This window comes from Ochotona princeps, chromosome 5 (assembly GCF_030435755.1).
Source record: "Ochotona princeps isolate mOchPri1 chromosome 5, mOchPri1.hap1, whole genome shotgun sequence".
NCBI lineage: Eukaryota > Metazoa > Chordata > Mammalia > Lagomorpha > Ochotonidae > Ochotona > Ochotona princeps.
In genome coordinates, this window is record NC_080836.1 from 57325730 (window position 1) to 57335100 (window position 9371).

Genomic DNA, 9371 nt, shown 5'->3' on the forward strand with positions numbered 1-9371 from the left:
GACCAATGAGTCAGTGAAGAAATTAATAAGAAAAAGTTTTTTGAATGAAAATAGCGAAAATATCAAACCCCATGAAATGTTTTCAATTAGCAATAATCGCACCTCGGAGAAACCTCATTGGCTACGATACTGCTGCTGCACAAAGCTGAAACTCCATGAAATGCAACAAAAACAGTGTTGAAAGGGATATCGGACTTTTCATCAAGGTTTCTTATATTAAAGAAAACATATATGTATTCTTTTGAGATCAACTTGTTTCTCTGAGCATAACGGTCTCTAGTTGGGACCATTTCATTGCAAATAGTAGGAGTTCATTCTTTTTAATGACTGAGAAGTAGTCCATAGAATACATATACCACAGTTCCTTGATCCACTACTCTTGATGGGCATCAGGTTCTAGCCTACAATCCTGCCAACAGCAAAGGAAGGTACCTGTCTCCACATCCATGCCAGAGGTGTTGTTAGTAGAGTTCTTTTATTTTTATTAATACTGTTTTATGATATAGTTTCATAGACCCTGGGATTTCCTTTATTGCCTCCCCAGTTCCCCTCCCCTCACTGAATACTACTATATCATGAATATAGTATAGTTCTTCATACACAGTCTATGTCCATCATTGCGTGTGTGGACAATGGCAGAGAGTCCAGCATCCTATTGTTAAGATTTATGTAAACAGTTTCATTGGGAGTCCATTTTTGTCTAGAAGTAGACATGCATACTGCATTGTATCTTCACATCTGGATATGATAGTCTCCATTACACAGTTACTATATGTCCCCTTAAATGAAAAGCCACAATACAAAATCAACAACAGGAAGAAAAATAGAAACTTACAATGCCATGAAGTTAAATAACATGCTGCTAGATATGATAGTCTCCATGACACAGTTGCTATACATCCCCTTAAATGAAAAGCGACTAAAGAAAAATCAACAATGGGAAGAAAAAAGTTAACAACACCATGAAGTTAAATAGCACACTACTGAATGACTAATGTGTCGCTAAAGAAATGAAAAAGAAAATCAAGAACCTTCTTGAAGAAAATGATGCTATTGTATGATCTATCACTCACTGAAAAATTTAATCAGAAGTGTTTTGAAGAGATGAAACTAACAAAAAAAAATCAAAATCCATGAGATACAGTTTTCACTGAAACTTGCTGGTGAAATATGTTGCCTGTAGGGAATAAATAGATGGGTTTTGTTTTTTAATCCAGTCTACTAATCTAAAACGTTTGACTAATGAGTTTAAGCCATTTACATTCAGGGTTAATATAAATGGGTGGTAATTTGGTCCCCTCATTTTAGAAATCAGTTGCTCATTGATTTAGTCTTCTGTTGTTATTTTACTGGGATGTTCTTCACATCTGCCTTTGGTTTTGGTGGGTGCTATTCCTTTTCTCTGTCAAGAGAACAGCTTTGAGTATGATTTGTAGGGCAGGTTTGGAAGAGGCATTTTCTTTTAACTTTTGCCTGTGGAAGAAGTTTATTTCATTTTCAAAGGCAAAAGGAAGTTTTACTAGGTATGTTATCCTGAAACAACAATTTTTTGCTTTTAGAATCTAGAATATGTCACTCCATTCTCTTCTGGCCTGTAGAGTCTCCTGTGAGAGTTCTCCTGTGAATTTAACTGGCATTCCTTTATATATCAGTTGATTTTTTTTCACATGCACATTTCAGGAGCTTTTCCTTATGTTCGATTGAAGAGAGCTTGATTATCATGTGTCTTGGTGAAGATCGCTTTTGGTCAACCCTGTTGGGAGTTTTGTGCCCCTCCTGGATGTTGTTTCCCAATTCTTTCTCTAGATTAGGGAAATTTTCCCTTATTTTATTAAATACATTTTTTAACCCAGCTTCTCTTTCTGCGCCTTCTGCGACTCCCATAACTCTTATATTTGGCCTTTTAATAGTGTCTTTCAATTCTTGAATACTTTTTTTGGCCTGATCCAATTCTGCTTCCAGCTTTTTGTTTATTTTCCCCTGGTAACAGGAAATATAATCTAATTTTGAGATTGTTTCTTCTGCCTCCTGCATTCTATTTTGGAGACTCTCCACTGTACTTTTAATTTTCTCCACTGTATTCTTCATTTCTGATATATCAGCTTTCATTTGATTCATATCCAGTGTGACATATTCCTTGAATGCCTGCTTTACATGCTTCTAGTTGTTGATAAGAAGTTTTATAACAAGTGTTTTGAATTCTGTATCTCCCATCTTCTCGATGTCTTCCTCAGTGAACTCTGAGGTTGGCATAGGGTTTTGCTCCTTTGCAGAGGAGTCTTCAATAATATTCATTGTGCTTCTGTCTCTTCTTTTGCTCTTGGTCATTGTACTTCTGGTTAGAAGAGTCTTCTCCTTGGGGCAGATTTCTAAGCTGTGTCACCCACAGGTCTACAGTTTGATTTTACTTATTGTGGTTGGTACACAGCTCTTTATTTGCACTCACTTTTGCCAGTCTCCCTCCAGCGAGTTGCAGGTCTGGGTTCTTATGTTAGATTTCCACCATGGTCTGTGCAGCTTCAGGTCCTGGCTCACCACTCTCCACATCCTGGTACTGAGGCTACACCACTGTCTGTACAACCTTTCTCCCATTACTGGTTGGAGCAGGTCCCAGGATTAGGGAGACACCAGGAGCCCTATATAGCTAGGTTGTTGTTGGTGGTAATCTTGCTGGAACCTGTTGGTTGTTAGATCTGAGGGCCACACGGACCTATTTTGACCCAAACAATGCAATAGTTGGTAGTATTTTCCTGTGCGACTAGTGCAATGCACTGAGCTTAGTGAGTTTTTGCCAAGCTCAGCGCATGCACAGTTCACTTTTGTCCCCTGCAGTCTTAAATTCTTTGCCACACTGTAAGAAATGGTGCCTGATGTGCCATTACTAGAGTTCTTGATCTGCTGTCCATCAAGTCTGAGGGCTACCCAGACTTATCTTGGGTGGAACCTGTAGAATGCTACATTGTTGCAGTTCACTGAGGCAGAAATTGGTCCAATCCCAGCTCAGTGCATGCACAGTCCTGCCCGATAGCCCTTGCCTCCTTAAACAAAATGGTGCCCGATATGGCTCTAGGGGGCTGACTGGGCTGGGAAATCCACGCTGTTCCTGCACTGCCTGTCTGGGATCTGCCACTCTCTCTGTATTCCTGGTCAAATCAAGCCAGCAGGATGGGCAGTTCTTTGTTTGGGTTCACCTCCTGACTTCCCAGTGAAAGTCCCTTCCCACCTGGTTGCTGGTGTAGTTCTAACTGCCGGTGCAATTCATATTGCTGCTTGCTGAATGCCGCTGGGGTATCAGTCACTGCAACACCGCACCATTGTGTCCGCTGCTTTCCTGAGTCTGTCAGTGTCCAGGTATCTCTCTCTTGTTGTTCTGTTCTCTCCTATTTCCTGGAACTTGACCTCTCTGCTTCACCCTGGCTAATATTTCTCCATCTGTTTCAACGTGTCCTTACTCTATTCTGCCATCTTGATTCTCTGTTAGTAGAGTTCTGAATGTAGGCCAGTCTCACTGCAGTTAGGTGGAACTTCAATGTGACTTTCATTTGGATTTCCTTGACAGCTATTAGCCTTTTAAATTTTTCTTTGAAAAAGGCCTGTTGATTTCTTTTGCCCATTTCTTGTGCTCACTTCTTCACTGGCTGGTTGTTTTGCTGTTGCTGAGTTCTGAAGCTCTTTGTAAATTCTGGAGATTAGTCCCCTTTGTTGCTTCTTCGTTTTGTTAATTGTCTCCTTTGCTATACAGAATCTTCTTAGCTTGATGTAGTACCATTAGTTTATTTTGGCTTTGACTGCCTGTGCTTTTGGAGACTTTTCTAAGAAGTCTTTCCCAATTCCTGTATCTTGGAGAGTGCTTCCTGTGTTTCCCTCCAATAGTTTAATCATTTCTGGGTGCAGATTTAGGTCCATTTGGAGCAGATTTTTGTATAAGGTGACAGGTTGGGGTCTTGCTTCTTACCTCTGTAGGGTGCTATTCAGTTGTCCCTACAACATTTGCTGAAGAGACCAGGTTTTTTACCTGGATTGTTTTCAGTTCGTTTTTCTCAGATTCATTGGCTGTACATGTATTTACTCTCTTCTGTGATTTCTATTCTGTTCCGTTGATCATCTTCTCTGTTTGTATACCAGTACCAGACTGTTCTGATGACCACTGCTCTGTATAATGTCTTGAGTTCAGAACTGCGATTCCTCTAGCTTGATTTTTATTCTTCACGATAGTTTTGCCTATTTGTGGTCTCTTGTATTTCCAGATGAACTTTTGTATCATCTTTTCTATTTCTGAGAAAAATGTTGTTAGGATTTTGATTGGGATTGTGTTGAATCTATACATTACTTTTGGTGATAGGGACATTTTGATGATGATGATGCTGCCAGTCCAGGAACATGAAAGATTTCTCTACCTTTTAATGTCCTATTACCTTTTTAAATGTTTTATTATTTTCATTATAGAGGTCTTCCACAGGTTTAGTTAGGTTAATTCCAAGGCTTTTGAGATTGTTCTCTGCTATTTAAATGGGGACTGTACTTACAATTTCTTTCTCAGCCATGGAGTTATTTGTGTGTCCTAGTGCCATCAATTTATGTTCATGGATTTGTATCCTGCTTCCCTGCCAAAGTTTCTTATGAGTTCCAGTAGTCTCTCGATTGAGTCTTTTGCTGCTCCTATGTGGAGAATCAATTTGTTGATGTAGTAAATCACGTTTATTGATTTGCAAAGGTTGAATAATCCCTCTGTGCCAGGGATGAGTCTCACCTGGTCCGGGTGACTAATCCTGTGGGCTGGTATTCTTTGAGGATTTTTGCGTCTATGTTCATCAAGGATATCAGTTTGTATTTCTCTGTTGTGTCTCTATCTGGCTTTGGTTTTAAGGTGATAGTGACTTCATAGAGTTTCCATTTCCATTGTTTGGAATAGCTTGTGGAGGATTGGAGTGAGTTCTTGAAACATTTTGTAGAACTTAGCATTGAAGCTATCTGGTCCAGGGCTTTTCTGGGTTGGGATGGATTTAATCACTGATTCAGTCTCAGTCCTTGTCATAAGTTTACTCAAATCATTAATTGTCTCATCATTGCACTTTGGCAGATTGTATATTCATTTGTTCTAGGTTTTCTTATTGGTTGGCATAAAGTTGCTTGTAATAGTTCCTAATAATTCTATGTTTGAGATATCTGTTGTTATATTTTCTTTTTCATCTCTGATTCTATTGATTTATATCTTCTCCCCCCCCCCCCCTTTTTATGATTAGTTTGGCTGGTGGGGAATCTGTTTTGTTAATTTTCTCAAAGAACCAGCTCTTTGATTCATTGATCTTATGTGTTGTTCCTTTGGTCTCTATTTGGTTTATTTCCTTCCGTGTTTTGTTTTGTTTTGTTTTTCTTGCTAATCTTGGGATTACTTTAATGTTGTTTTTCTAGCTCCTTCAAATGTATAGCTAGTTCATTTACTTGATGCTTTTCTAATTTCTTAACATAAGCATTGATTGAGATGAGCTTTTCACTTGACACTACTATGATTATGTCCCATAAGTTTTGATATGTTTTGTTGATGCCTTCATTTGTTTCAAGCAATTTTTTATTTCTCCTTTGATTTCCTCTCTAACCCATTTTTCATTTAGTAGCATATCGTTCTGTCCAGTGATGTTAAATGGGTTGTTAAGATCCTCCACTATTATTGTATTGGAGTGTGTCCCCTTAAACCCATCAATATTTTTTTCACATAGCTAGGTATGCTGGAATTTGGTGGCTATACAATTATTATGGTTATCCCTCCTGCTGAATAGATCCTTTGATCATTATGTGATAGCCTACTTCATCGCTTTTAGTATTTTTCATGTTGAAGTCTGTATTATTTGATACAAGAGTGGCTACACCAGCTCGTTTTTGTTTTCCATTAGCCTGCAGTATTTTTTTCCATGCTTTCACTTTCACTTTCTGCATATCTTCGTTGGTGAGATGTGTCATCTGTAGGCAATAGATAGATGGGTTTTGTTTTTTGATCCGGTCCACTAATCTATGATGCTTAATTGATGAGTTTAAATAATTTATAGTCAAGGTTATTATCGATAGGTAGTAAATTGGTCCTGTCATTTTAGCAATGGGTTGTTCATTGTTTGATTTAGTCTTCTGTTCTTTTCACTGGAATGTTCTCCAGATTTGCCTTTGGTTTTGGTAGATGCTATTCCTTTCCTCTGTCAAGAGAACATCTTTAAGCATCATTTTTAGAGCAGGTCTGAAAGAGGTGAATTCCCTGAGCTTTTTCTCTACTGTGGAAGAACTTTCTGTCTTTCCTTTTCACAGTCAAGGGAAAGCTTTGCTGGCTAAACTATTCTGGGCTGACGGTTTTTCCCCTTTAGAATCTGGAATATGTCACTCCATTCTCTTGGCCTGCAGTAAGTCTGATTGGGGCTCCTCTAAATGTTAATTTATGTTTTTTTCCATCTGCTGAATCTTCTTAGTTTTTAGAATGTCCTGTTTCAAGTGAAATGGAGAAGGTCATTGTTGTGATCATTAATTCTTGTAAGAGTTTTAGTAATAGAATTCTTTTTGTGTTTTGGGACTTTGATTTGCATGTTCATTTTGAATGGCAAAGGTTGTATTTATATATTTTTCCTAGGGGTTTTATACTGGTTCAGAAAGCTTCCAGGATACCCAGTATCAAACTAGTTTTTATACTAAGGGATAATTTTCTCATGTATTAATTATTAATTTTGTGTTAATTTTTAGTTATGGCTAACAGCCTTAAAATCTTGGTAGTATACAACTGTAGCATTCCCTGTACTTACAGTTCTTTGGGGGCAGTCTCCACTTCATTCGGGGGGGGGTAGCTTCAGGTGTGTTTCTGGTTGATTCCAGGCCAAGGGAGAATGTCATGTTAGCAAAAGCACAGTGGGGGCAAGCAGCTGCCACAAGCTTTTCAAGCCATTGCTTATGTAACAGCTACAAGCATCTCATTGGCCAAACCAAGACTCATGACCAACACTAAGACCAAGGCCCAAGTAAGTATACTTTTAATTTTGTGAGAAGAACTACCAAATTACAGAGTGGGGGAATGAATACATGGGAGTGTGGAGAATTGTAGCTAGTCACCAATTTAATCAGTCACAGTCTACCTTCTTGATCATGATTATTTATCTCTGCTTCACATCTAAAGAGACTCACCCTTATCCTAAAACTCCCAAATACCTCATTCAATCATGACAGAGTATCAAAATGCAGTGTTTCATGGTCTACATCAGATTTATATGTGGTTTCCCTTGATTTGAAAATCAATGAGCTGAAGTTCGTGTTTGTGTGTGTGTGTCCAGCCCTTCTTCCTCACTCATTATGGAATGATGGGACAGTATAGGATGACTACAGTTAATACTCCTGCTTGAAAAGTAGTAGTAGTAGTAGTAATAGTAGTTATAGTAGTAGTAGTAGTAGTAGTAGTAGTAGTAGTAGTAGTAGTAATAGTAATAATAGAAGGTGTTAGCACTCACTTGTTTTGAAATATGGGGAAGAGGGTTGCTCTACTTTAGAGGTAAGGAATTTCCCTTGGTTAGAGACTAGGAGTGAGTCACCAGAACTTTGCTGCCGTCCCCCAGGCCCCTGTCCCCTGACAAACACACATAGCACTTGTTTGACCCTCTGGAAGTTCCTTTCATTTCTTTCACATTTCATGGTCACTTCTGAAGAGAACACTGGAGAACATACATCTTTTGGTATAATAATTTTTCTCAGTCGCCTAAATGGTTGAAAAGTTGTCAGCCCAGAAGTCTTTGTATACCTCAGGTTTGCCCCGTTTAGTTCCAGCTGGAGTGTGTTTGTCTATAAAACAACAACAACAACAAAAGGAACTTCTTTCTAGTTTCTTTGTAGAAAACTGTTTGACAAACCCACACCCACACTGCTTTTTGAGACATGCTCTAGAGGTCTAAGGTCACTCTAGACCTTACTATGAGTTACTGTGTATTGCTCAAACTGCTAAAGGACCCCACCTTAAACTTTTTGGTGTGCTGTTTGTCCAGCCAAAGTATCACCTCTGTATTTCAGACATACCCTTATTGGATTATTTTCTCCCTTTGGAATTGGGGTACTTTATTGACTAGAGATGAAGAGTTTAGCAGCTAAACACATTTTGGATTGTGTACTCTAAATTGTGCATGTAGCTTTATGGGTTTTTCCCCTCTGAATTTCATATTTGTGCTATTTTATCAAATAGAAGTGAAAGTCATCAGGTCATACCTTCAATGTATACATGTAAACTATCCTCTTATCTTTCATGTTACATAGGCAATAGTTGTACAAATGTAATAGTTACAGCAGAATCCTGAGAGTCAGCACAAATTTCTTTGTGTCAGTGTGTTGCTGCATGGTAAATATGAAGATCTTAGTGGCATGTAAGCTTCATTGATAAATTAGCTTTTAATTCTCTAGTGGTTCTGCAGGTCAGCTAGGCCAAGTTCACTCTGAAATCAGGAAGTAGCTCTGCTTTCCATCACAGTTGTGCAACCAGGGCAATTCTGCTCCTCAAGTTCATTTGTGGCCCAGGACAGCCTAGTCCTCTCTTCAGACCATGACAGTTTTGCTGAGTGGATGTGTGGAGAAAAAGTCTCTGCTGTGCTAGGGGAGGATGAGCCAGTGCAAAGGCTATGATGTGGGTGTTCAAGAAAGAGGGAGGAATGCTGTATTCCTGGCCAGTGATACAGCTGGGCTTAAAGAACAGAATGCTTTCCTACCTCATAGTACTGAAGTATGCCTAAATTTAATGGGAAAAACAGTTACTTGGACAGATACTTAGCAGTTAAGATAACCATGTCTCATAATGACTGCATTTGATTCCTGGTTCTGTTTCCCGAGACAAGGGTGTTGGCTCAAGTAGTGGGATTCCTGCCATCCACATGGCAGACTTGAGTTGAATTCTCAGCTCCCAGCTTCAGTCTGTCCTACCTCCAGCCTTTGCAAACTCTAGAGGAATGAAGCAGCAGGTATGGCTTCTCTTGTAGGTCTCTCAAATAAATCATCGTACTGCCTCATCAAAAGCCAAAAAATAAAAAGCAATCTGTCAAATGGTAAACAGGATAAATATTCCATTTCATTATATTTAAAAAATAATATTATAATAAATAATTCAATATATAATAAAAATAATCAATATAATATTTCAATATATTTGAAATAATAATTCAATATATTTAAAACAATAATCCCAGCACAGTAGCCAAACAGCTAAAGTCCTCGCCTTGCACGTGCCAGGATTCTATATACACGTCAGTTCCAGTTCCGGTGGCCCCTCTTCTCACCCAGCTCCCTGCTTGTGTCCTGGAAAAGCAGTCGAGGATGGCCCAAAGCCTTGTGACCCTGCACCCATGTGGGATATCTGGAAGAGGCTCCTG

At 38.9% G+C, this 9371-nt stretch overlaps 1 non-coding gene across 1 annotated transcript; it reads right to left on the reverse strand.

The window, feature by feature from the left end:
* Positions 1-147, reverse strand: LOC118757888 (U4 spliceosomal RNA). Its single transcript, XR_004995403.2, has one exon. It is a non-coding gene; the product is annotated as a U4 spliceosomal RNA (small nuclear RNA).
* Between the last annotated feature and the right edge of the window lie 9224 nt (positions 148-9371).